The sequence below is a fragment of the Triturus cristatus genome, chromosome 3_2 (genome assembly GCF_964204655.1).
Source record: "Triturus cristatus chromosome 3_2, aTriCri1.1, whole genome shotgun sequence".
Lineage (NCBI taxonomy): Eukaryota > Metazoa > Chordata > Amphibia > Caudata > Salamandridae > Triturus > Triturus cristatus.
In genome coordinates, this window is record NC_140584.1 from 473,393,296 (window position 1) to 473,420,974 (window position 27,679).

A 27,679-nucleotide genomic window follows, 5' to 3' on the forward strand; every position below is an offset into this window, starting at 1 on the left:
GAGGAATACCAGGGTAAAATGAGATTTATAACTACCTTTTCGCATCAGGCACAGGAAGTGCATAAGGTTTTAAACAAACATTGGCATATTTTGAGAACTGATAACAGTTTACAGAAAAGTTTGACCTGCAATCCTCAGATCACTTTTAAGAAAAGTAGATCTTTGCGTGATGAATTGAGCCAAAATTTGATTACGAAAGACAATGTGATTAGAGGTACTGGTCGTCCAGGCTTCCATTGCTGTAAGAACTGCAAGGCATGTATTAACAGTGTTGATTGTACACAATTTCAAATACCCCACTCTAAAAGAGAATTTATCACGCCCTCCATATGCACATTGCGGACGACACAAGGCTCCCCGAATATAGCCCATCTGAGGCTCAGACGATGATGGGCGACTTAGGTAAGGGAGGGGTCTCCCGCATTTATCGCACCCTAGTTAATAACACCCCGCCTCCTTAGATAAGTTGAGGGCTCAATGGGTGGAATAGGTGGGCCCCCTTGACGAGGCGGATTGGCGTGATGCCCTCATGGCCCCCAGAACAGTTACCGTCTCTGCCAAACTCAAGCTGATTCAGCTCTACTACCTGACACAATAATAGACATTATCCAGTGGCACAGCATTTCTTTGATCATCATTTTCAGGATGAGAAGCTTTTGAGAATGCTGGTAATTGATGCTGTGAGTATTAATGTAAGGGGTGGCAATCGCAAGTTAGAACTATGCAAGCTGGTGTCACAATATATTATTGATTTTGAAACCCTGTTATCACAAGGTTTGAATTCCAGCGAGGAGCTTGCCATCCATTTGGGTAGGTAGAAACTGTAGATGTAATTATGCAGTCTTTTCAGATTTGTTTTTATGGTTTTAATCATAACACTTTATATTTCTATTTTTACACAGGTGCAGGCACTTTTCCCTTCTTCTTTTGATAGTGAGTAGCATGGCATCTTCTGTCCTCAAATATTCCAAGCACTATTTAACACAGCAGTAGACTTTTTGCTACCAGCCCACTAGGGTAGGATGAGACTTGGGCGCCATTAATGGTTGCATATAAGCCCACTGGGGCAAGATGGAATTTGTGAGCCACGTTTAGTGCAATGTATTTAAATGGTATTTGAATATAAATTCTACCATCATGTATAAAATGTGGCATTAAGGGGATGAATATTTCAACCGGGTTGATCATGTTATTTAAGCTCCGTTATTTTGTATATTATTTTTTGCTTATTTGTGGCAGAAATTTGGTTAAATGGATTGTACAACATTTGAACATACTCCTGTAACTAGTTAAGCATGTATCATGGAGGTACTGATTTAATGTGTTAAGATGGGTGCCACTGTTTACTCTATCCAAAACACATTGTGTGGGGTGAAGTCCGTTTTTAGTTTGTATAATGAATTCAAATACGGAAATGTGGTAATGTGATGTTGATGACTGTGAGTAAGGCGTAATGCCGAAACACGTCTTTTTTGTCATTAAACTGGAGTATTGAGCATACTGGAGTGTCTGAGTATTTCCTGCGGACTGGGAGGAGATTTTGCTGAATATATATATATATATATATATATCAAGCTCCTTACTTCTCAGTAAATTAGGGCCAGCACTCGCGTTGGGTATAAACCTTTACGATTTATTAACGAGACTCAAAAATAACAACAAACGCGTTTCGGCGTCAGCCTTCGTCAGTGTCGACGAGCGCCGTTACCGTGGCAACTTAAATTCAAACCAAATACACGTAATAGACAAAGGACTTCTGCTCGATTTCGAGCGCCATCTTGTAACATGTTATTCTTCACATATACAGCTTCAAAATAATACAGCCTGATGTAATGCTCTGGTCAAAATGTATCATAATTCATTCAAAACCACAATTGATAAGCAAGTTGCTCCACAAGCCATGAGTAATCGCGTGTAAATTCAATTAATTCATTTACAACGTAGTTTCATCATAGATGGAATCGCGCTATTTTTCTCAACCACCAGTACGTAAATAGATGGCAAATACATTTCCATTGTGATAGATCTGACACATGGAATGGAATCTATCTCAAACTTTAGTTAATGGCACATTAAAGTTGTATGATTCAATCGTTTTCTATAGAGAACTGATTAACGCCCTGAATGGGCTTGCATCCAAAGTTCAAGCTTCCTCTTTAAACATGTTATATACATATAATACCCGTGATCAATCTATCGCATATAGTGTCAATCATACTTCTTAATCATCTGGTGTCAATATATCGCCCTGTATGGGCATTCTATAGTGGTTTTGATTAACATCATTTCTTATGTAGTATGACCAGATCTATTACCGTCCAATAGTCGCATGCAAAATTACACAGAGTGTGGGCTACCAGTTTCTATCCACCTCACAAATGAACTGCAAGTTCCTCCCCGCTATTAAGACCACCCGGATATTTTGTTTGTAGGTCTATAATATAGCGGGATTCCAATCTCCTCAGACTCCTCTCTCTATCACCTCCCCTGATGCTCTTCGGGACATGATCAAGACAGAAAAATTGCAGCAGAGATCTATTGCTGTTGTGCTTCTTCGCAAAATGTCGTGCAACCGGATAGTTAGTGTCTACACTAGCTATTGCCCTTTGGTGTTCTAAAATTCTCATTTTCACAGGATTTATTGTGCTCCTGACGTATCTTAGACTGCACGGACATACCAGGCAGTAAACCACATATGGGGTGCTACATGTCATGAATTTCTTTATCTTTCGCTGTCTAAATTCATTCGAAATTTTGTATGTTGTGACTCGTTTGCTCGTGGCACAAGCTCTACATTTGCCACAGGGAAAGGAGCCATGTAGTCTCTGTAAACCTGTGTCGGATTTCTTAGTTTCCAAGTGGCTCTCTACTAGCTCATCTTTCAGAGATCTAGCTCTACTAAAACTGATACTTGGTTTCATAGGTAGATCCCTGCCAATGATCGTGTCAGATCTCAAAATTTTCCAGTTGCTCTGTAAAATGCGCCTGATATCAGATGCCGCATTCGAGTAGCTGGTGATCATGCGAAATCTGTTCTCAACATCTGTGTTATTCTTTCGTACACTCTCCTGAACCAAGAGCTCGGACCTTGCTTTATGGGCTACCTTACTTTCAGCCCTTCTTAGAATATCCGTAGGATACCCCCTTGCTCTGAAACGTTGAAGGCTCTCTGACGCTGCCATCTTGTAGTCCTCATCTCGAGAGCTGTTCCGTTTGATTCGAAGCAATTCCCCATAGGGGATACTTCGGATCAAACTAGCGGGGTGACTGCTCTTTCTGTGTAGTATAGAGTTCCCTGCGGTTCTCTTTCTATAGAGTGCAGTGTTTAATGTACTGTCCTCCACAAATACTCGCAGGTCTAAAAATGACACTTCCGTGGTACTCATTTCCCCAGTGAATCGAAGATTTAGTTCATTGGTGTTCAGTGAGGAGACATACTTCTCTGCTGACTCTCTCGACCCTCTCCATATAATGAAGAGGTCGTCAATGTACCTTCTCCAACAGATTATATTATCAACGCCACCTTCACTGGTTTCTGCCCAGGCCACCTGCTTCTCCCACCAGCCCACGAATAAATTCGCGTAACTGGGGGCGAAGCAGGTGCCCATCGCAGTCCCCTGTATCTGCCTGTATCTCTGTTCCTGAAATAAAAAGATATTATTGTTCAGACAGAATAGTATGAACTCAATGATCATTTCATTGTGATCCAAAAATTTGAGTGACCGTCCTTTCAAAAAATATTCCACCGCTGTTACTCCATCCGTATGTCTTATGCTTGTATATAAGCTGGATATGTCCAAAGTTATCATCATAAAATCCGATTCCCAAGTGATTCCTTGAATTTGGCTTAAAAAATCTTTCGTATCACGAGTATATGATGTTAACTGCGATACTAATGGGGCCAAAAAATAGTCCACATATCTCGATAGGTTCTCTGTCAGGGCCCCTAACGATGAGACCATGGGTCTGCCTGGGGGATTCGTGTTGTCCTTGTGTATCTTTGGGAGGTGGTAAAAGGTTGGGATCCGTGGATGTTTGTTCGCTAGGAAGTTGACTTCATCTGTTGACAAGATGCCTTTATTGTGCCATTTGTTAATCATTTTTTCAAATGCCTCTATACTGTTCAGGTAGTCTCTTTCGCTGACCGGTATGTAACTCTCACGATCATTCAAATGCTTTAAGGCCTCCCTACAGTAGTTGTCCTTCGTTTGTAAGACAATATTGCCCCCTTTGTCCGAAGGTTTCACAATTATTTCCGTGTCATTTTTCAAATCCCGAATTGCCATTTTCTGATTATATGTCAAATTCCATCTCTTCATTTTTGACTTTTGTGTTCTCAGTAGAAGGAGGTCTTTGTTGACACTCTCCGCAAATACATCTATTGCATCCAGAGGCATCTGAGGGTAAAATTTCGAACTGGGTTTGAATGGGCTCAACGCTCTTGTTTGCGTGATCTCCATCTCCTCTACCCTGTCCCGATAGCCTCTGTGTCTCAACTCCTGTGTGTTGAATTCCTCTCCAAGTTCCTCAAGGGTAGCCATGGTATCGAGATCTCTAATTGTCAGTTGACCGGTGTCTTCTTCCCCACTGTTTTCTTTCATGGGTGCCCCGGTAGGATCTTTCATTTTGAAAAATTTATATAATTTTATTCTTCGTATGTATCTGAACATGTCAATCCGTGTTTGGGTGTACTCGAAATTTTCAGTTGGGCAAAAGGTTAAGCCCATCCTTAAGACTGATTCTTCTGTCTTAGTTAATTCCTTACTGGTCAGGTTGACAATTGTGAGACTATCTCTTAACGCTTCGTGTTCCTGCCCCTCCTGGTCCTGGTGTTTGTTCTGACGTTTTCTGCCGCCCCTCCTTTTGACTCTCTTACTTTGGTGTCTGGGGGTCTCCCTTTTCCCCCTCTCAGCCAAGTTTGTCGGATTAAATTGAATTCCTCGTGAAAAGGAGGGGTCTGGACTGTGACTCTTTGGTTCGCACTTCCACCTTCCTCCTCAGACTGCTCTGCGCTTGTTACTTCCGATTCTGAGGTGAAGTCAGGTTCAGTAGTTGGTTTTTTTGTTGTAGATCTTAGATCGCGTCTAGGGGCATCGTACTTTCTAGCAAAAGTTAATATTCTGCCTTGTGCGTAATCTCTGGCATCCCTTTCAAATTTCTGTTGTTTCCTTTCTTGGATCTTCTTCTCGTAGGCTATCAGTCGTTTCTTGATGTTCTCTTTCTCCTCCTGATCCTTACTGGTATCCGTTGTTTCCAAAATCGATTTTTCAAGTTCTTCAATCTCCTTGATAGCTTTCTCTCTGTCACGCCATGCAAAGCGCACCAGGATTTTTAACATTCCTTGCGATGAATTGGCCGTAAATGCCGCCCATTCGTCTAGGAGTTCTGGGTCTGGATTTTCGTACGCCGGGACCGTGTAAATCCTCAGGCCCCTGGGTACCCTTTCGACATCAATGTAATTTTGTAGGGAAGTGGCCTCCCACCACTTCCTAATCTCACGTTCATGAAGTCTTTCCCGACGTTGGTACTTGCTTCTTAAACTTAATGGCTCTGCATTAGTGGTACCCTCACTTTGTGGAACCGGGCATGCTTTAAATATACTTGCTGCCACGTCACGGCGCGCCGTTTCACTAAACATCGGTGTTTTTCAATCGCTCGTATCCCAACTCGCTCTGCTGCACTGGTGAAATATATACCGCCGTCCACTTACCCCACCGAGTACTTCTTATGTAGCTGGATTCATCCGAAGCTCGGGGGCTCTTCTGCGGTTCTTGCAGTGGTGCGGCAGTTCTTAATTATGTCGCTGCTCCGTAGGTCTTGCCTGCTGCCGCACTCGTGAGCGGGTGCCCGGTCCAGCGGTGGCAAACCGCTAAATATCAAGCTCCTTACTTCTCAGTAAATTAGGGCCAGCACTCGCGTTGGGTATAAACCTTTACGATTTATTAACGAGACTCAAAAATAACAACAAACGCGTTTCGGCGTCAGCCTTCGTCAGTGTCGACGAGCGCCGTTACCGTGGCAACTTAAATTCAAACCAAATACACGTAATAGACAAAGGACTTCTGCTCGATTTTGAGCGCCATCTTGTAACATGTTATTCTTCACATATACAGCTTCAAAATAATACAGCCTGATGTAATGCTCTGGTCAAAATGTATCATAATTCATTCAAAACCACAATTGATAAGCAAGTTGCTCCACAAGCCGTGAGTAATCGCGTGTAAATTCAATTAATTCATTTACAACGTAGTTTCATCATAGATGGAATCGCGCTATTTTTCTCAACCACCAGTACGTAAATAGATGGCAAATACATTTCCATTGTGATAGATCTGACACATGGAATGGAATCTATCTCAAACTTTAGTTAATGGCACATTAAAGTTGTATGATTCAATCGTTTTCTATAGAGAACTGATTAACGCCCTGAATGGGCTTGCATCCAAAGTTCAAGCTTCCTCTTTAAACATGTTTATATACATATAATACCCGTGATCAATCTATCGCATATAGTGTCAATCATACTTCTTAATCATCTGGATATATATATATATATATCCAAAAAGCACATAGACTCTCCAGACTTCCTTCCGGCGCAAAGAGGGACACGAACCACTGGGAAATATGGCACTGTTCTTTTAATCCTCAGTTACAACGCATTTCGGACAACACTTTGGCCTTGATCACATACAAATAAACGCAGTACGCCATCTTTTTTAAATATGCTTTGTTACCTAACCACGTGGTGTATAAACATGGAAGAGCCACTAGCACAAAGTTCCAAACAGTGGTAAGTCTGTTTTTGCTTGTCTCATGCATCTACCCGATTTTGACAATACATTAAAGTTGATATTATGGCACTAATAAACAATAATACAAACATGGTAATTCATGGCGATATGTGGTGTTGTAAAAACCAGTCATAATAATCATAAATGCATAGTTATAACATTCATAATTAGAGCATTTCCCTTCATAAATAAATACTGCAAATCATGTTATGAAAAAGGGGTCAAACCATAACCACAAAATTGTCATATTTACAGGTAAAATATCACTCCTTTGTACATAACTGGGCATAGGAACTCCTTATGATGCCTGTGAGCCTATTTATGATATCATGAGCAGAAATGTGCAAAATCACATAGAACCATGTAAACATCAAAAAGATCAAATCACTGCAAAGGGTAAAAAACAACAATTGGCCATTTTCCTGCATAAATTCAATTATGTATGAACCCCTGACTCTTACAATAGTTTAATTCCAAGGTAGATCTCAAGGGATAATCCTGCTGTGCAGCTTCTAGAGATTGTGCAAACTATGCAAACTAGTGAAAGTGCTATGTGCTTGGTAAAGTGCTACCCCTGGTCAAACTGACCTAATAAAGTGCAAGTGCTTAAAAATATAAAAGATTCAAAAATTAAACTTGTGGAAATCATTAAAAAGTCATAATGCAAGCCAAGATAGAATAAAGGTGCGGCATAAACTATATATCAGTAATCAAATACTCAGTACTAATATCACATCTAATCTGGAACAAAGTGGGGTGATATTGACAAAAAAGAGGATTACTACCATATTTCTAACAATTATTTCATCACTGTAAGTCATTACAGGAAATAATGTAGATCTTCCTTATTGTTAAGTCCATTGGGAGATTTGCTGTCTAGCTCAAGTATCATTCTTGACTCTAGCTGTCTCAACAGCCTTTCTCTATCTCTCCTCTCCGGAGTTTGGGAATGGCAACCAACACAAAATACTTTAAGCATTTAAGATCATTATTATGTCCTTGCTTGAAATGATGAGCTTCAGGATATGCGGCATCGTTGTTAACAATGGCTCGCAAGTGTTGCAGTATTATGACATGCACCTGCAGCTTCATACTTCCCACATATCTCAAACCACAGGTGCATGTTAGAACATAAATGCAAACTCCGTTCTGCAGTTGAACCTGCCCTTGATGGTAATCATGTCAGGGCTGAAGGGAGTGGAGTATTGCGTGGTCTTTTCTCCAAACTTGCATGCTCTGCATGAAGAGCATCTAGAGACACCTTGTCTAGGTCGTAACCACATTTTAGTTGTTGCTAACTGTAGTGTTTACATTATGTACTGTCACATAGGACGGCAGAATGTTATTGTTCTGATGGCATTCTAGGTTCCATCCCTGGCGGTTAGATCTCTGGTGGAAGCCGTCTAGTGAGTGGTTGTTTAAGCTGTCTTCTCCTCTTCCAATAAATATATCTTGGAGTCAACAACCTGCCCACGTGCAGTTACTTCACACTGGCGATGAGCGGGAGCCAAGGAGAAGACAACGTTCACTTTTGGAAGTCGTTATAAGGTACTTTATATGTCGTATTTGTGCGTGAATGCACCGGCGGCTGTACGTGAGCGATTTGCCTATGATTGCACCAGCGGCCGTTGAAATTCCCACTTAAGTGCCATCTCATGCGTATGTTAGTGGCAGAAGTGAAAAGGAAGGTGTCTACTTTATGGGAAGTTGCGCACTGATAGAGCCTGTGGCTGATTGTTTTTCTCAAGTGTGTAGTGGCGTGTCAGCGACGAACGCTTGAAGGAGAGGGAAAAGAGTCGCGCTCTGATAGCGCCCGCGGCTGATTTATTATTGTGATATCCTTTGCCCTGACATACTTCGCTTGGCCATCAACATTTAAAAAAATATATATATGCTTACGTTGGAACTCCCTAGTTCAACGTTCGGAGCTTCTTCCATCCACACAAAAGGATCATGGGATTCAGAGTGCACTCCATGATGGGAGCATCGTGATGTTACACGCATCTGGCGGCCATCTTAAGTGTCTTGTGCTGTTAAATCTGACTGTGACATTGTTTTTTTTGGATCGTTTTCTTTGTTTTCTTTCGTTTTCCTCACAAGGAGTAAAGAGGAAAGAAAAAAAACGTTCCAAGATGCGAATTTCAATTCGGTAATTCGCACACCTCTAAGTATGTGAAAATAATAAGACAAGATCAATAGTTTTTTTTTCTAATGTAATATATTTGCTTTTATTTTATTAACCAAAGCAATTTGTGTGTGATATACATTTTTGCATTATGCACTATTTCTTTGAATATCGTAAGGAAGTGTTGGGCTTGTAAATACAGCTGAACTGTAGACCACTTAGTTAGTACTAGTATTGGTTATTTTTTTTTTTCCTCTTTTCTACTACAATGTCAAATATTTCAGCACCCCCGCATTTTTTGCCTTCTGCTGGTGAACCAAAGATGGAATGGGACCTATGGTATCCCATGTTTTTAGCCTATGTAGAAGTATTAGAGGAGGACGGTTGCTCTCCTAAAAGAAAACTTGATCTACTGAGACATTGTTTAGGGGGTCAAGGTATTAAAGAATTTGATAATTTGCCTCCTCTTGAAAGCACAGAAGGAGTGAATGTTTTGGAAGTCGCTGTAAAAAAAATGAGTATAAGATTTGGGAAGAAAATAAATGTAGTTATGGAGAGATTCAAATTTTATTCTCGTGCTCAGAGAGAAGATGAGTCTATTGAAAACTATGTATCTGCTTTACGTTCCCTAGCTGGTTCATGTGCATTTGATACCATCAATTACGAACAGGTACTAAGAGATCAAATTATGATGAAAACAAAGAGTAAAAAAATACAAGAAAGGTTATGGTTAGGCACTGAATCATCATTAAGTGCTGTAGTTAACATTGCAAAAGGAATTGAACAATCTGAAAAGTTTGTCAGTGAGATCAGAGGTCAACCTCAAACACTTAATGTGAAAGTAAAAGACCCCGTAGCAGAAGTATCACTCGTAAAAAATCAATTCACGCCAAAGAGAACACCCTTTGTTAACAGGAAAGACTCTGGATTCAAAGACAATAAGTTTAGTAATAGAAGAAATCCTGTGATTTGTTATAGGTGTGGTAGTTTTGATCACGTGGGAAATTACAAAGGGTGTCCAGCATGGAATAAAATTTGCATTAAATGCAAGAAGGCAGGTCATTTTGGGAAAATGTGCAGGTCCTTACAAAAAGTTAACTGTGTTACTTGTGAAGAGGACGAAATCTCAACAGAATTTAATGAACTTAATTGCATTTCTTGTGTCTGCGAGAATAATTGTAAAGGTTTCCCTTCCGGCAATATATTGGTCGATGGGAAGGAAGTGATAATGATGATTGATTCTTGTGCCTGGTATTCTATTATTGGCAAGGATATTTTCGAGAAACTATGGGATAGTAGAAAATGACTACCTCTTGACATTAGACCCGGCAGCTACTCAGGGCACAAAATTGATTTGGAGGGCTTTATTTGGGCAGATTTGGTTTTCAAAGGAAAGAAAATTAAAGGTAAATTGTATGTAGCTACCAAAGGAGTATCCATTCTTGGATGGCCCCACCAACAAGAGTTGGGTATAAAATTGGATCCAAATGCTTCTCCGCCTGTATATAGTGTTTCCACTGACGATGAGGCATTTGTGCTAAATATAAAATACATGTTTCCGAGTGTATTCAATGACATGCTTGGAAAATATGTGGACTTTAAACACAAAATAATACTTAAAGATTCGGCTGTTCCCGTGAGGCATAAAGTCCGTAATGTTCCTTTAGCCTATCGCAACAAATTGAAAGACATGCTAGGAGACCTGGTGTCTCGTAACATTATTGAACCGATAGAATCTTCTCCATGGGTTTCTCCGGTGGTTCTTTCCCTCAAAGGCAATGGAGGTCTTCGTTTGTGTGTTGACCTCCGCAGTTTGAATAAAGAGATTTGGATTGACAGGCATCCTTTACCTAATATACACGAATTGATTTCAACCTTGTCTGGTGCTTGTTTGTTTTCTACCGTGGATTTAGCAAGCGCATACCACCAAGTTATGTTACATGAGCAATCTAAATGCTTAACTGCGTTTATTACACCGGAGGGCATGTTTCAAATTTCACAATGCCATTTGGGTTAGCTAGTGCTGCCTCTGTTTTTCAGAGACTTATGAAGGATGTGTTGGAAGGTTGTTCTGGCGCAATTGCTTTCCAGGATGACATTTTAATTTTTGGGAAAGATTTGGAGGAACATGACTCCAATCTAAAAAAGGTATTGAACAGCATACAGAAGAAAGGTTTAACGCTCAAATTTTCAAATTGTAAATTTAGGGAGGGTAGTGTTGAATATCTTGGTCATGAAATATCAAGTGAGGGCATCAAACCGAAGCTAGACCATGCAGTTAGTATTTCAAAGGCACCTGCACCTACTACTAAAGAACAATTGTTTTCATTCTTAGGTCTAACTGAATTTTATAGTAAATTTGTGAAGAACTATTCTTCAAAAGTGTTTCCTTTACGTATTTTGTTAAAAAAGAATACTAAATTTGCCTGGGGTGAGGTGCAGAAATTAGCTTTTGAAGCACTTAAGAAAGAAATTAGTTCTGCCCCTTTCTTAAGACCTTTCACTATCGGAGGTAAATGCATCATAGCAGTGGATGCTAGCAGCACTGGTTTAGGCGCTGTGCTCATGCAAAAGAATTTCGGAGAAGAGTATGTAGTGTCTTATGCTTCAAGATCTTTACGTGGTGCGGAATATAATTATTCCACAATTGAAAGGGAATTACTTGCATGTACTTGGGCTGCTCAGCATTTTAGACAATTTTTATGGGGCATGAAATTTCAATTGAGGACAGATCATAAACCTTTAATAAATATGTTATCAGCTGGGGGTGGCAGAACCCTTACAGTCCGTTTGGCTAGATTAGCCACCAAATTACAGGAATACCAATGCTCAGTTGTGTATATTCCTGGCCGCATGAATATGCATGCTGATTGCATGTCTCGGCTACCTTTACCTGATGTTCCTAACTTTGTTAAGGATGCAGAAGAGTGTTATATAGCCTATACCATAGAAGATGTCAACCATAGTATAAATTCGGAGGCCATCTCGGAGGAAATTTGGGCAAAAGCAATGTCTGAAGATGACATCTTGTATGACATCGAAAAATATTTACAAGATGGTTGGCCTGAAGAGAGAAAGTTGAGTGGAGAAATGAGTTTGTTCTTTAAGATCAAGGATGAGCTTATGTTTTCACACGGATTTGTAACTAGAGGTGATAAAATCGTCCCTCCTCAGAAAATTAGGGAACAATTAATTGATTTGTCCCATGAAGGGCATTTGGGTATGTCTTGCACTAAGCGACGCTTGAGAGAATTTTATTGGTGGTACTGTATTGATAGTATGGTAGACAGATGGGTTGGAGAATGTGTCCAATGTTCCAGGAATGAGAAGTCATTTTAACCTTTTTCTGCAGATATTTCTCCCATTGAGTATTCTCAAGGGCCATGGAGGAAGCTAGGCATTGACATAATTTGTCCTTTGTGTCTCCCCTCTGCAAAACATGTATTTGCTCTAGTATTGGTAGACTATTTTTCAAAATGGCCAGAAGTCAAAGTTGTAGATAAAATCACTTCCAATCAAGTTATAGAATTCTTGGATAACATTTTTAGCTAGGAAGGTATTCCTGCTGGACTTGTTTCGGATAATGGTCCACAATTCATCAGTAAAGAGCTAGAAATGTTTCTACATAAATGTGGCGTTAGTCATAAAATAGTTTCTAATTATAATCCTATGGCCAATGGCCAAGTTGAACACTTTAATAGGGTTGTAAAAGAATCAATACAACTATTAAGAGTAACATTGATTGGAGGAAAGCTTTGCGAGCCACCTTACTTACATATCGCACATCTCCCAATTCAGTTACCGGTTGTTCTCCATTTGAAATGTTAAGAGGAAGGAAACCAAGTTCTAAACTCATGCTGTGGTGGTTGAGATCAAACAATATTCATGACCCAATTTTGGATCTTAAATTAGTCCGAGAACGTGTTAAAAAATATCAAGACAAAATGCGAAGAGATAATTATAAAAATCGCCCTTTGAATTATAGAATTAATGTGGGTGATTTTGTATGCGTTAAGTTTGGTGGTTCTGACAAAAGATGGTCCAAATGGTCTGACCCGGTTAAAGTAATTGAGGTGTTTAGCAAAGCTGTCAGAGTACAAGGGGGGAAAATTTGGAATTTCAGACGAATATCTATGTACAGATCTAAGAATGTGGTTGCCAAACCATGTGTTTTTCCAGAGAAAGATTCTGTAATTATTAAGGAAAATGAAGATTTTCAAAATTTTCTAGATACTCTGGGTTGTTTTGGTTCCGAACCTAATGTTTCGGTTCCATCTCTCAATACTCATGTTACTAGTACTTGTGACAATATTGCAAAATCAACCTCGATTCCGGATGCCACCATGGCGCCAAGTAATGTCCCCATTGTGAACCAAAATGTCATTCCTATAGAATGTTCACCTACCCAGGGTGATGAAACATCTGTTCTAAGAAAGAGTTGTCGTGTTAGAAAACCACCTGTTAGATTTTAATTGTCATTTATAAGAAATTCACTCTGTTTTCTACTTATTTATTTTTTGTTTTTTCGAAGGTGTGTAGTATTTACATTATGTACTGTCACATAGGACGGCAGAATGTTATTGTTCTGATGGCATTCTAGGTTCCATCCCATGCGGTTAGATCTCTGGTGGAAGCCGTCTAGTGAGTGGTTGTTTAAGCTGTCTTCTCCTCGTCCAATAAATATATCTTGGAGTCAACAACCTGCCCACGTGTAGTTACTTCACTAACTCTGGGCTGTTCTTTACAATTTGTGTTCTCATGGAAAGACCTTTCTTATATGTGATGGTAGGTTGTGCGGGGAGTCTCGGGGCTAATACTCCATCCGTGAGCACTATTGGACAATTGGGCCTTATTATTGACCTGATCTTTCTTTCTTGTTTATTGTACATAATTATCAGTCTGGGGGCATTGTCTACTGGGTTGGATACTTCTTCTACCAAGTTTGTGGCAAAAAGGATTCTCTAGGTCTCTCATTCACTTTTCTCACTGCCTCCTTTAGAATGGTCTCACTATATCCTCTCTTTTTAAATCTAGTGAGGGCCTCCTGGGTACAGCTATTGAGGTCCTCCTCTGTGCTGCAGATTCTTTTAAGCCATAAGAATTCCCCAAATGGAATGTTGTTGATTAGGTGTTTTGGGTGTGCACTGCTGGCATGGAACGTAGAATTACCAGCAGTGAGTTTTCTATGTAGTGTGGTAGCTATTTTGCCATCCTTAATATACACTCTTACATCCAAGAACTCAATGATTTCTTTGCTGATCTGCAAAGTAAATTTGAGGTTAGCAGTATTTATATTGATGTTGTGAATAAAATCGATGGCACTCTTTTCATCCCCTCTCCAAAGAATGAAAACATCATCAATATACCTTAACCAGTATTGTACATGTTTCGCAAACTCAATGCAGTGTGTGTGCTTAAGGACCTGTTCCTCCCACCAGCCAACATGCAAACATGCATAGCTGGGGAGAAACAGGCCCCCATCGCCACACCCCTCTTTTGTATGTAAATGTTGTTACCAAAAGTAAAATAGTTGTTGTACAGGCACCACAAGGCTAAACTTAGCAGCATCTTATTATGGTTGTAGCAGTCAAAAGGCCTAGTGTTTTAAAAGTGTTTGCCAGCATTAAGACCTGTGGTATGTTCGATGCTTGTATAAAGCGATTCGATGTCCAGAGTGATGAACATAAAATCTTCTGTCCACTGGACATCATGCACTTTTTTAAGGAAGTCCCCAGTGTCTTTTACATAAGTAGGAAGCCGTTTCACAAAGTCCTGCAGAAAAAAGTCCACATATTGCGTCACTATATATATATGTTACCTAGTGGCAGTTGCAACTAGGTAGTTATAGTAAAGATTGGTCTTCCATAGGAAAATAATTTTTTGTATTGTTAAGAACTTTGGCGCTGTTTAAAGAATCTCAAGGTAACTTTGCAAAAAGGTCCTACTTTTTACGAGTTTGTGCATGGAAAGTTTCTGAGTGATCCGTCATATTCCATAGACCTTTTTAGACACGCCTACTGTAAAAACTGTTGAATGAAATGGCACTAAATTTGGCAGGAAGCTGGATCTTGGTCCACAGAGTGTTCTTTTTGTAGCTTGGTGTAAATCCGTTCAGTCGTTTTTGAGAAATAAAGGTACAAAAAAAATGGTATATCTGTGGGTTGGGTCGGCAAGAGTCTCAAGAGAGCGCCAGTTTAAAAATGGAGTGTTCTGATTGGCCCAGAGAGCTTTATATCTCTTGGGCTATCTCATTGGCTGCATGTGGGGGGTTAACTGCAGACCCTGCAGACATCCCCTGCTGCCCACGGACACGGCTGTGTGCAGTGAGCAATTGCATTTACGTATGGTATTTAAATATTAACTTATGTAAAAACAAAACTAGAAATTCACTGAAAAAATCAAAGGCTACAGTAAAGTTATAGTTAGAGGTGATAAAAAGATCAGCTTTTAAAAACTTGAACTCATTCACTAAAAAACACAACAAAGGTTAAAGTAACGTAATAGGTGAATATGTCAGTTACAACATTAATGTTTTGTACAAAAAAACACAGAAATTCACAAGTTATAGTTAGCAGAGCTAACTATAACTTACGCCTCTGCCATGCACTGCTTATGACCTCACATATTACATCACTCATGTGATTTCATCAATTATGTCATTTGAGATGTTATCAGTGATGTCATAAATGATGTCATAGAACATGTCATGAGTGAGGTTGTGTGTGAGTCATAAACAGATCATGGCAGGGGTGCAAGTTATGGTTGTTGTTCACCAGTTATAGTACACTGATAACTATAACTGGTGAATTTCTATGTTTTGTTTTAGTTCAAAAGGTTAATGTTGACACTGACAAATTCATCTAACTATAATGTTACTTTTACCTTTGCTTTTTTCAGTGAATATGTATATACATGTTTATGACCTCATATATGACATCACTCATTACATTTTTCAGTGAACATATATATATAGAGATATATATATATATGCTCATGACCTTACATATGATCTCACTCATGACATTTTTTCCATCATTTGTGACATCACTGATGACATCTCAAATGGCTTTCTCAGAATAGTTGTATAGAGATTGAACATCGTACTCACTGAGGGTGTCCCATATATCTGTGGTTGGTTGTTAATGTTCACTATGTTACATGTAAAGCCATATCAATTTAGACATCATTTGAGATGTCATCAGTGATGTCATAAATATGTCATAGTACATGTCATGAGTGATGTCATATGTGAGGTCATAAGCAGTGGATGGCGGGGGGACAAATTAACTGGTGAATTTCTGTGTTTATTTATAGTTCAAAACATTAATGTTGACACTGACATATTCACTTAATTATAACGTTACTTTAACCTTTGTTTTTTTCAGTGAATTTCTAGTTTTATTTTAAAGTACATTCATTATTTTTGTGAGTGTATGCACGGTAGAATGACTTTATGATATATGTTGTGTTTTGACATTATTTTAGTAAAAGAATATTTTTTATTGTAACAAAACAGAATATGGTTCATAGTTTGCAAAATCTTTGTAAAATGTGTTAAGTATTAAACGGATAAATATTCAACAGAAATTGTTTATTTGCTAAGTTATTGTGACAGTGATATCAAGACATATCACCAGCAATCTTTTTTTGAGGTGCCATTACTCTTGCAAAAGGCTCACAAGCCGCTTGTCGGACTCTTGCAAGATCGTAGAGTTATACATTTTGTTTTAATCTATTGTACAGAGTCCTTTTTCATGTGGTGAGTTATTACTGAATGCAAATTTCTAATACTTTAGTCTATACTGTATGTATATTGTACTAATTATTTAGTTTACAAACTTACGGCTCTCATGTGATGATCGCTGGAGTTGGAAATACAATCCCCTGCTTGGACTCTGAGGGGGCTGTTAGGCTCTCGAAATCCACTAACAAGATTGTACATTTGGAATTAAGTTCATAATAGTGTATTTTGGTAATTTGGAACAAAAAATAAGGCATAAGAAGTGTAGTTTAAGGTAGAAAAACTGTTGATGTATGGTTGCATTTGAGATATAAAGAAAGTCCACTTTTTTTACGATGTCGCAAACCTCTCGTGAGACATCGACAAGCTGCCGGGAGAGGAAAAACATCCCAAGGAAGCACGAGATTGAATGAACCCTATAAAAAATAATCATCTACTCATCAAAGTACTTATTTCTTACAGACTTTCACTCAAAACCAAACACCACAATATGCATTCCTACTAATGGAGTGTATTGAGAACTCATCTACTCCTTTTTACTATTTGCAATCCCGTGGGGGTCCAACAAGATCATAAAAATTTAATAAAACAATATAAATTTATTTTCTTCACAGTAGTTATCCATTAGACACCTCCTTTCTAAACCTAGGGGGACAGTATGCCTTTCTGCTGCTCTTTTATTTAATGTATTCTATTTCTACAACACCTCCAATTTTTCTCAGTAAACAGAAATTGTGGCCAATTCATATATATATATATATATATATATATTCACTGAAAAAACCATAGGTTTCACACATGTTATAGTTAGCGGAAATTTTACTGATAAAAAACCAGTGAAATTCCCCCGTTATAGTTAGCGCAGGCAACTATAACTCACGCGACTGCAATCCTCTGCTGATGCTAATACTGTATTTAGACACTTATTTGCCCATGTCTTCTTCCATACATTTTTAGCTATACATATATTACAAATATTTTTTTTTCATAAAGACACATATGTCATCAGCAGAAGATTGCAGTCGCGTGAGTTATAGTTGCCTGCGCTAACTATAACGGGGGAATTTCACTGGTTTTTTATCAGTAAAATTTCCGCTAACTATAACATGTGTGAAACCTATGGTTTTTTCAGTGAATTTGCAAGGTTTTTTAAATGCTAATTCCTAACTATAACGTGTGTGAAACCTATGGTTTTTTCAGTGAATTAGTACGGTTTTTTAAATGCTAAGTTTTTTTCCCTTATAATAAGCCCTGTACATTTGGTGGCCTTCGGCCACCAAAAGCACAGGGGGTGGGGTAAGTGTGGATAGTGTTTTTTGCCCTTAACATAAGCCCTGTACATTTGGTGGCCTTCGGCCACCAAAAGCACAGGGGGTGGGGTAAGTGTGGATAGTGTTTTTTTTATTTTTATTTTTTTACCGTACGCTTACGGTAAGCGTACGGTAAGCGTACCCCGCGAAATTGCCGAAAAAAAAATAAAACCGTTTTTGCACTTGGGGGATGTTTGGGGACTCCCTCAACATGACTATGTGGGAGGGAGTTGTCAAAACAGCCCCTTTACATGTTTTTGGGCTTGATATTTTAAAAATCACTCTCAGTGCGAGAGACAAAATGGCGGCCGCCGCTTCCTGGTTTCGGCCGATTCGAATGTTTACTAAGATCTAAGAGCCAATCAGAATCGCGCTCGCGCACGCCACCGTACGCTTACCGTAAGCGTACGGTAAGCGTACCGTAAGCTGGCTCAGATATATATATTGATTTAAAGGCTATTTTCTCAGAATCTACTGAACAGATTTACACCAAACCTACAAAAGGCACTTCCTTGACCTAGGGACTACCTCTCTGCCAAATTTTGAGTAATTCTGTTCAGCCGTTCGGGCTGTAGCTCGTTCTAAAGGTCCTATGGAAAAATGCATGGGAAAAACGCGTTTTGGGACCCCCCTTTTATCTCAGCCCCCGCTTGACGGATCCCCCCGAGACTTTCAGGGTAGGAGCGGAGCGTAGCGCCCCACCTATTTTGAAAAATTTGCGAGGATTCGTCGACCGGCGCCAAAGTTATTCAAAATAGAATGTTGAGGTTTTCCTATGGAAACGTGGTCCTAACTATAACTACCTACTGGCTATCGCCAGTAGGTAATATATATATATATATATATATATATATATATATATATATATATATATATATTCACTTTAAAAAAAACATAGGTTTCACACATGTTATAGTTAGCTGGACATTTCACTCGTAAAAAACCATTGAAATTCCCCCGTTATAGTTAGCTCAGATAACTATAACTCGTGCGACCGCAATCCACTGCTGATGACGTCACATATTACATCACTCATGACATGGTCAGTGACATCACTCATGACATCACTGATGACATCATCCTTGTGATAGAGTGGCGGTCGCACAAGTTATAGTTATCTGAACTAACTATAACGGGGGAATTTCAATGGTTTTTTACGAGTGAAATGTCCAGCTAACTATAACATGTGTGAAACCTATGGTTTTTTTAAGTGAATTTGCAAGGTTTTTTAGATGCTAATTCCTAACTATAACCTGTGTGAAACCTATGGTTTTTTTAAGTGAATTTGTAAGGTTTTTTAAATGCTAATTATATTTTTTATATATTTATTTTACAATAAACTACCTATGTATATAGTTATAGATTGACTGTATCCTGTAATATGGAATGGCTTAGCTCTTTTTTTTTTAATTTGGATAAAGTTGAACAGCATAGTTAATATCTTCTATAAACTTATAAACAGTTTAAAATGTTTTTTGTTTTTTTAAAGTTTTTTTCACGGTGCTCGCACGGTGCACGCACCCCGCGAGTTTTTGTAACAAAAATAAAATGTTTTTTTCACCCTTCGGGGACCTTCAGGGACCCCCTGGCAAAGGCTAGGGGGTCAGGAGCTTTCTACCCTGCCCCCTTTTCACGTTCTCCACCTTTCTTTTTCACTGTCACACACAAAATGGCGGCCGACACTTCCTGATTTCGACCGATTCGAATGTTGACTGACATGTAACCAACAATCAGAATTACGCTTGCGCATGTTATGGTGCGCGCACCGTGCATGCACGGTGCACACACGGTGCGCGCATATAGATATCTATGTACTTTTAACTGCAATTTTCTCAGGAACTACTGAACAGATTGACACCATATATGCAAAAGGCACATGCCTGACCTGAAGACTACCTCTTTGCCAAATTTCAAGTAATTCTGTTCAGCCGTTCGGGCTGTACCTTTGACTAAAGGTCCTATGGAAAAATGCATGGGGAAAACGCGTTTTGGGACCCCCCTTTTTTCTCAGCCCCCGCTTGACGAATCACCCCGAGACTTTCAGGGTAGGAGCTGAGCGGAGTGCCCCATTAGTTTTGAAAATTTCGAAAGGATTCGTCAACCGGCGCCAAAGTTATTCAAAATAGAATTTTCAGATTTCCAATGGAAACACGGTCCTAACTATAACTATCTACTGGCGACCGCATAAAGGCACCTTCGTTTTTGAATTTATTACGGCCCCGCCGGGTCGTGGAGTAGCACCATTGCGGATCAAAGGCAAGTCCGTGGCGCTTTATGTAAGTGGCCACATTATGGAACAACAAAGTTTGGGTGTATTTTTTGGAGCAACTGCTGGTTTCTGAACTTTGCAAAGCAATAAGCTAAAAAGATGTTGCTTTAAATTGCACAGGTTCTTGTTTTTCTGACCCATTTGGGTTTAATATGAACTTCATTTACCGTGATGCAATTCGCTGAGGAGCCCACATGGGCAGGATCCAATTGATTTAAAATCACGGTTGAAGGCGGAAATGAACATTGTGACTGCATGCCGCCTATGAGGAAGGACATTATGTTTGAAATGCGTCAGGCCAAGACATGCTTTCATTAAAATCTGCATTTTTTGGTAACCGAAGTTGTTCCATTTCCGTGATTAAATTATTGGGAGTGCACTCCGCATAAAGGCACCTTCGTTTTTTAATTTATTACGGCCCCGCCGGGTCGTGGAGTAGCACCATTGCGGATCAAAGGCAAGTCCGTGGTGCTTTATGTAAGTGGCCACATTATGGAACAACAAAGTTTGGGTGTATTTTTTGGAGCAACTGCTGGTTTCTGAACTTTGCAAAGCAATAAGCTAAAAAGATGTTACTTTAAATTGCACAGGTTCTTGTTTTTCCGACCCATTTGGGTTTAATATGAACTTCATTTACCGTGAAGCAATTAGCTGAGGAGCCCACATGGGCAGGATACAAATGATTTAAAATCACGGTTGAAGACGGAAATGAACATTGTAACTGCATGCCGCCTATGAGGAAGGACATTATGTTTGAAATGCGTCAGGCCAAGACATGCTTTCATTAAAATATGCATTTTTTGGTAACCAAAGTTGTTCCATTTCCGCGATTAACTTGTTGGGAGTGCACTCCGCATAAAGGCACCTTCGTTTTTTAATATATATATATATATATATATATATATATATATATATATATATATATATATATATATATATATATATATATATATATATATATATTCACTGAAAAAACCAAAGGTTTCAGGGGTGTTATAGTTAGGAATTGGCATTTAAAAAACCTTAGAAATTCACTCAAATAACCATATGTTTCAGGGGTGTTAAAGTTAGCTGAACTTTTCCCTCATACAAAACCCTAGAAATTCCCCTGTTATAGTTAGTTCAGCTAACTATATCTCGCGCCCCCGCAATGCACTGCTGATGACGTCACATATTACATCACTCATGACATGGTCAGGGGCATCACTGATGACATCTCAAATGACATCACTGATGACATCACTGATGACGTCATCGAGTGACTGTGTGTTTTTCTGAAAAGTTTAAATATGTTTTATATATTTATAGTTAAAGGCCTGTGGGTGTACAAGTGTGTGAATGGATGATTTTCTAGGTGCGTAACTGATTCTATAAGTGAGTCATTAAATGTATCTTACTGCAGACTAGTGACTAAACTGTGTGAAGGTCTGTATGTGTCTGTCTGTTGGTGTATAAGTGGCTGCATGGTTTTGTGAATAGCTATATGAGTGTTAATATGGGTTATTGATTGGTTGTCTGAGTATCTGTATGGGTGCCTGAGTGTTTGTGTGGGTAGGGTGTGTGTGACTCTGTGCATAGATGTGTGACTGGGTGATTCTATGGGTGCATGGTTTTAAGAGTACATCTGTGATGAACTGTATGGTTGAGTGAGTGTATGTATGGGTGTGTTAGGGATTGAATGTATATCTCAGTTGTACATGTGTCAGTAACTACATATGTGAAATGCAGTATATATACGTGTAAGAGTGTATAAGTGGGTATATCTGAGAGTGTGATTCTGAGAGTGGCTGTATGGATGAGTGTGTGCTTGTATCAATGATTGTATAAGAGCGTAAGAATGTGGTACTATTTTTATGAGTAAGTGAACTTGAGTGTGTATAACTGCATAGGTGAGTAAATGGGAGTGTGATTAATTATTTGCATGACTGAATAGGTGTGAGAGTACCTCTATGGATGATTGGTGGTGTGTGATTGTCTATGTAGGTGTATAAATGCATATGATAGTCTTGTACGGAGTGACTATAAGTATGAGTGACTGTACAGGTGAGTGAGTGGAGGTGTATGGAGACCTAAGAGTTAATCAGTGGGTATGTAGTTATTGGTATTGGAGTATCTATGGTTTTCAGAATGGACGTCTGAAATTTTGAGTTTTGTATCAACGGTTAAATTAGGGTGCGAGAAGATGCAGTAATTTATCACATGGATGATGTCATCAGTGATATCATCAGTGATGTCATTTGAGATGTCATCAGTGATGTCATCAGTGATGTCACTGACCATGTCATGAGTGATGTAATATGTGACGTCATCAGCAGTGCATTGCGGGGGCGCGAGTTATAGTTAGCTGAACTAACTATAACAGGGGAATTTCTAGGGTTTTGTGCGAGGGAAATGTCCAGCTAACTATAACACCCCTGAAACCTATGGTTTATTCAGTGAATTTCTAAGGTTTTTTAATTGCCAATTCCTAACAATAACACCACTGAAACCTTTGTTTTTTTCAGTGAATTCCAAAGGTTTTTTAAATGCCAATTCCTAACTATAACGTGCATGAAACCTATGGTTTTTTCAGTGAATTTCAAAGGTTTTTTAAATGCTGATTCCTATCTATAACTTATCTCTGAAGAAATCATGTTTAATGATTTTGATTGGATTTGTATATTTTTCAAATTCAGTGTGTCATTTTCATTAATTATGTTTTTTTTAAAATACTTTTTTATCACCATTTTTTAAACTTATTTTTTCAATTAATTCTTTTAAAAATTAAAAAATATTATTTGAACTTAATGGGTTTTTCAAACAATTTTTTTAAATTATATGTTCAAAACTTTATTTTATATATATTTTTTCACTGTTTTTGGATCCGCGCACCCTACGCGCACCGTTCTCGATCCCTACGCGATAGCATCCGCGCATGGTATGCGTTGGGTACGTGTTTAGTGCGCGATTGCAATGCGACCGGTACGCGACTCCCAGCCTATACGCGACACGTTCGATGTACGTAACGCGATGTTTACGCGCTTCCGCGATGCGTCATCTGCGTCTATGACGCGGTAGGTACGCGGATCCCGCTGTCACGGTGAGGTTAAACACTAACCTTAAGCCGGCTGCAGCAGAAGCGATGATGGGCGAGAGGAACCTCTTCCCCTATCTGTGTGTTCCCCCCAGAGAGAAACGTTATTCACCTCGCCTGGGGAAGCCACAAGGAAGGGGGAAAGGGAAAAAGGGACAAATGAAACCAGAATGTAGGGGGTTCAGCTCTCTCGGGAAGACGTCAGGGAGATGCAACAGTCACTCGCTATCGCCTGTTTTCCCTGCAGAGAAGACATATAACAACACTATGAGTGTGACTCAATCCCTCCCCCTCTGATTCACACAGCCCTGTAAGTAATGTACGTACCTTGTAGATTCTACCCCAAGCGTACAGGAATGAAGGAGAGAAGATAGAAGATAGAACACTACTCCAGAAGACGGCCAGCGTTCCTGAAAGGTAGCCTTCTACTAGCGAGGAGTGCTCCCCCGTTGTGTCAAGGATGGAAATTCGAGCCTGGCAGTGGCTCTCCGCTGCTTAGGGGTGTAGCGCTCCGAGGCGCACGTGTGTTGCCAACCGCCACGTAACGGTATTTGATGAGGAGACAAAGTATTACTAAAGCAAGTACAAAAGCGCTCCTGCGCGTATGTATGTGAGCTCTCCCCAGCTCAACCTGGAAATGTCATCAACTTAGATAAAGCGCGTCCTGCGCGTAGAACTGTGAGCCTTTAGCAGCTCACTCTGGCAATGGTGATGAACTGAAATAGAAAGCGCTCCTGCGCGTAGAACTGTGAGCTTTCAGCAGCTCACTCTGGCAAAGGTCATGAACTGAAAAAGAAAGCGCTCCTGCGCGGTTTAGAACGAGCCTTCAACAGCTCACTCGGTTATCGGCTAGTAAGCGCTACGGCACTGTGCAGTCTCGCTCTGCGTTGCTCAATAATGGCGGCCACTTGGAAAGTGCCCCAGGGGTACTGGCACTGGCGTACTGGGCGATGTTGCGGGAAAGGGACTCTATCCCCTTAAGCCGCACCGAAGGTCCGCAAAAGGAAAGGAAGCCAGCGGGAAGGTGGAGACGTGTGAGTACAGCGTAGCGCTGTCCTGGACTCGTACTTGGATCACGGGATCCTCCGGTTTTCAGAGGCACGTACAGACAGGAGGCACACGTACCGAACAGGAATGGAGGTCGCGTTGGTCCAAGCAGGAGACTATGCACAGATCACGGGCTTGTCGGGACTTCACGGAGGTCATCAGGTGACGAGCCCCGAGTTCAGGGAAGAAGGAGGTTACATAGGGAGGATAAGGGAAAGAGAGGTAGGACACCCGTTCAGACAGTGGCAGGCATTCTGGGAGTTGTAGTGTATTCATACCTCCTCACTGCTATCGCTACCTACGCGCTGTGACACCCGCGAAATATTTAACATTTAAAAAAACAAATATATATGTATTTCATGTGAATATTAATTGAAGACAAACTCTAAACTAGTCTTAAAACTAATATATTCTTACATCTAATCCTACAATTTTTTTTAATTCAATTTCTCGGATGCGCGCTGGGTGCGTGCTCCGTCAGCGCAGGGTGCGCGGATCCCATGTGACCTGCAAAAAAAGAGATTTGATTGGTTCATTAGACTTCCTCTTCTAACTATTGAAAGACCCCACCCCTTTCAATCATTCTTCTTTGACCTTCTTTAGAGCACCATCTCTTTGGAGAGAAGAAGATTTTTTAGACTAAGTTTACACTTAGCTCTAACTTTTTTCAACCAAAAATGGGTTCAGGGCAGCAGGCATCACCTGCATCACCTCATACTTCTGAGGATGAATTTTTGGCGGAGGCACCACCCAAAGAACGTTTTTCTTCAGTGGTGTGGAAATTTTTTACTTTTCCCGAGGGGCAGAATAAGACCAATGCCACCTTGGTCACGTGCAAGATTTGCAAAAGAGTCCTGTCGTGAGGGGATCCTAACAAGAAATACTCGTGCGGCACGGCAAGTATGATGAAGCACATGAGGACCCTTCATCCAAACAATCTTGCACGAGAAGATTGCCGAAGGATGAGAAACACTCTTGCTCCTGCGCCATCCACCTCATCGCAGCCGAGCACATCAAGAGTGCATCCATCAGCCCAAACCTTGGACATCCATCCTCAATTTCAATTTTTAAAAGTGCTCTGCACTAAGTGCAATGCGACTTTGTGCTATGGTGAGCAGTCGATCGATCTGATCTGCCGCCGGCAAGACAGTCACATTTGCTAGTTTTTTTGTTTTTTTTATTGTTCCCTGAAGTTCATTGTTTAGTTTCTCCTGTTTTGTTTTTTGTTTTTTTTTGCAGAAAAACCAAAAAAAAATTACAATTGTTCAGAAAACTCAAAAAAAATTATAAAAGAAGAAAGAAGAAAAAAAAAGTTCTTGTAAGAACTAACTTTCCTGGTTTAAAAAAAGAGCTACATTTCTTTGTTAGTGTGTGAAAGTTTAGATGAATGTATGTGTAGTACGTAATTGACTGAATGAATGCATTAGTAGCGTATGGTGAATGTATAAGTGCAGAACTATGAGGAATTGCTGCAGCATCACACAGTAACCTCTTTAACTGCAGAGTGCTGTAGGGATGCAACATATGTACATAAATATGTTGCAAATCTATGCTTCTCTCTGCACGGCTGCTTAAACTGCAGCCATGTGGTGACACAGGCACCCTTGCACCATAGTGCAAGGATATCTGTGTCATGTGCTGTTTGTTTTGGCGCAGGAAGACACATCTTCCTGCACAAAAACAATCAGAAAACGCATTTTTCTCCTTCAATGTATGCTGAACATTTTAGCATGCATTGAAGATATAAAAATGTGGAGAAATTAAAACAATTCTCTTTCTTGTGCTTTCCTACACCAATTTTAGAATGGTGCACCATTCACACACATATCGAGATTCATGATTTCTGATAAATCTAGACATATGTCGTGTTCTATGAGTATTCAGTGCAATCATGCACAACAACACTTATAGAACACCCTTTCAACGCAAAGTGGTGTGTATGATGAGGTTGTATTTACATGGAGTATAAAAAGTGCACAGAGTGCCTTTTCCTCTCTTTGTAAATATGAAAGTGGCTTGCGCAATAACTATGTTACAAAAAGTGACATATTTCCGGTTTCAAAATTCCTTGCGAATGATAGAAGGTAAGCACAGAGTTTTGTCTCCAAAGATGTTCAAAGAAGAATGATTGAAATGATTGCGGTCCTTCAATAGGTACAATGGGAAATATTATGAACCCCTCAAATCTCTTTATTTGCAGGTCACATGATATCTGATTATGGTCAGATTTGAAAACTACATACGTATAAACAGAGTGTTTTTAGAAACATGTTTCAACTTTGTAGCTTCTTGCAGACCTTGTCATTCTGCATATTGAGACTTACTCAAACTTACCTTCACAATAATAGGAATAAAAAATGGTATACATTTTTTTCATATATTCATTGCAATCTAAATTCATATAAATTGCTTGTTTTAAATATGTGGATCTGTGAAAGAAAAGAAAAAAAGATTATAACATGTAATAATACATTTTTTATAACACAGCATAATTTCCACAAAGTAATTTGTTTGCCTTTTTTGCTGTTCTCAAAATATATTGAATTTAACTAAAAATAGTGATTTCAATCGTACTCATCACTTAACAGCGGGAAAAAAAAAACAATCAGAAAGATTGTTAAAAAAAAAACAACGTACTATTCTCAGTAAAATACCAGAAAATACAAATCACACATATATGAAATGCTTACAGATTACAAAATTTTATAACTTTAAATCATAAAAACTGTAAATGGTGCCGCATTAAAATAATCACGGAATAAATGACCACCAAAAAGTCCATAATTCAAAAATATACCTTTCCTTGAGGCCAAATGGTATTTTTACACTTCTTCTTTCTGTAAATTGTCCAATGGTAGTCCTATTAAATTATAATAATAAATTCCTCAGAGAGTGAATTATCTTCCTAAAACTTTGGCTTTAAAAATATTAGGTAGGAATTTGGTAATTCACTAGGCAAACGTTGTTTATAAACCAACTGGGCATCATTACAAAGTGTCCACCCTTTGTCACATTTTAGATAGGCAGTGTAATGTCCAGATGTGGTGGAAGGACCATCATGGAAAATTATTGCAATTGCTACAAAAGTCCTTCCTGATGTTGATAGTTGCTGCTACAAATTGTTTTATTAAAGTATCCAATTTTCTTCCGTCAGCTGTACAACGTTGCATCATTAAAATTATGTATTTTCCATATTTTGTTAAGAATAATGTGGATAACATTTCTGATTTACATTGGCTACACTCCATGTTTTGAATTGCACCTTTCACTAATTTATTGAAAGACACTGATTTACAGTCTGGTAATGTTAAATACAGAAATCT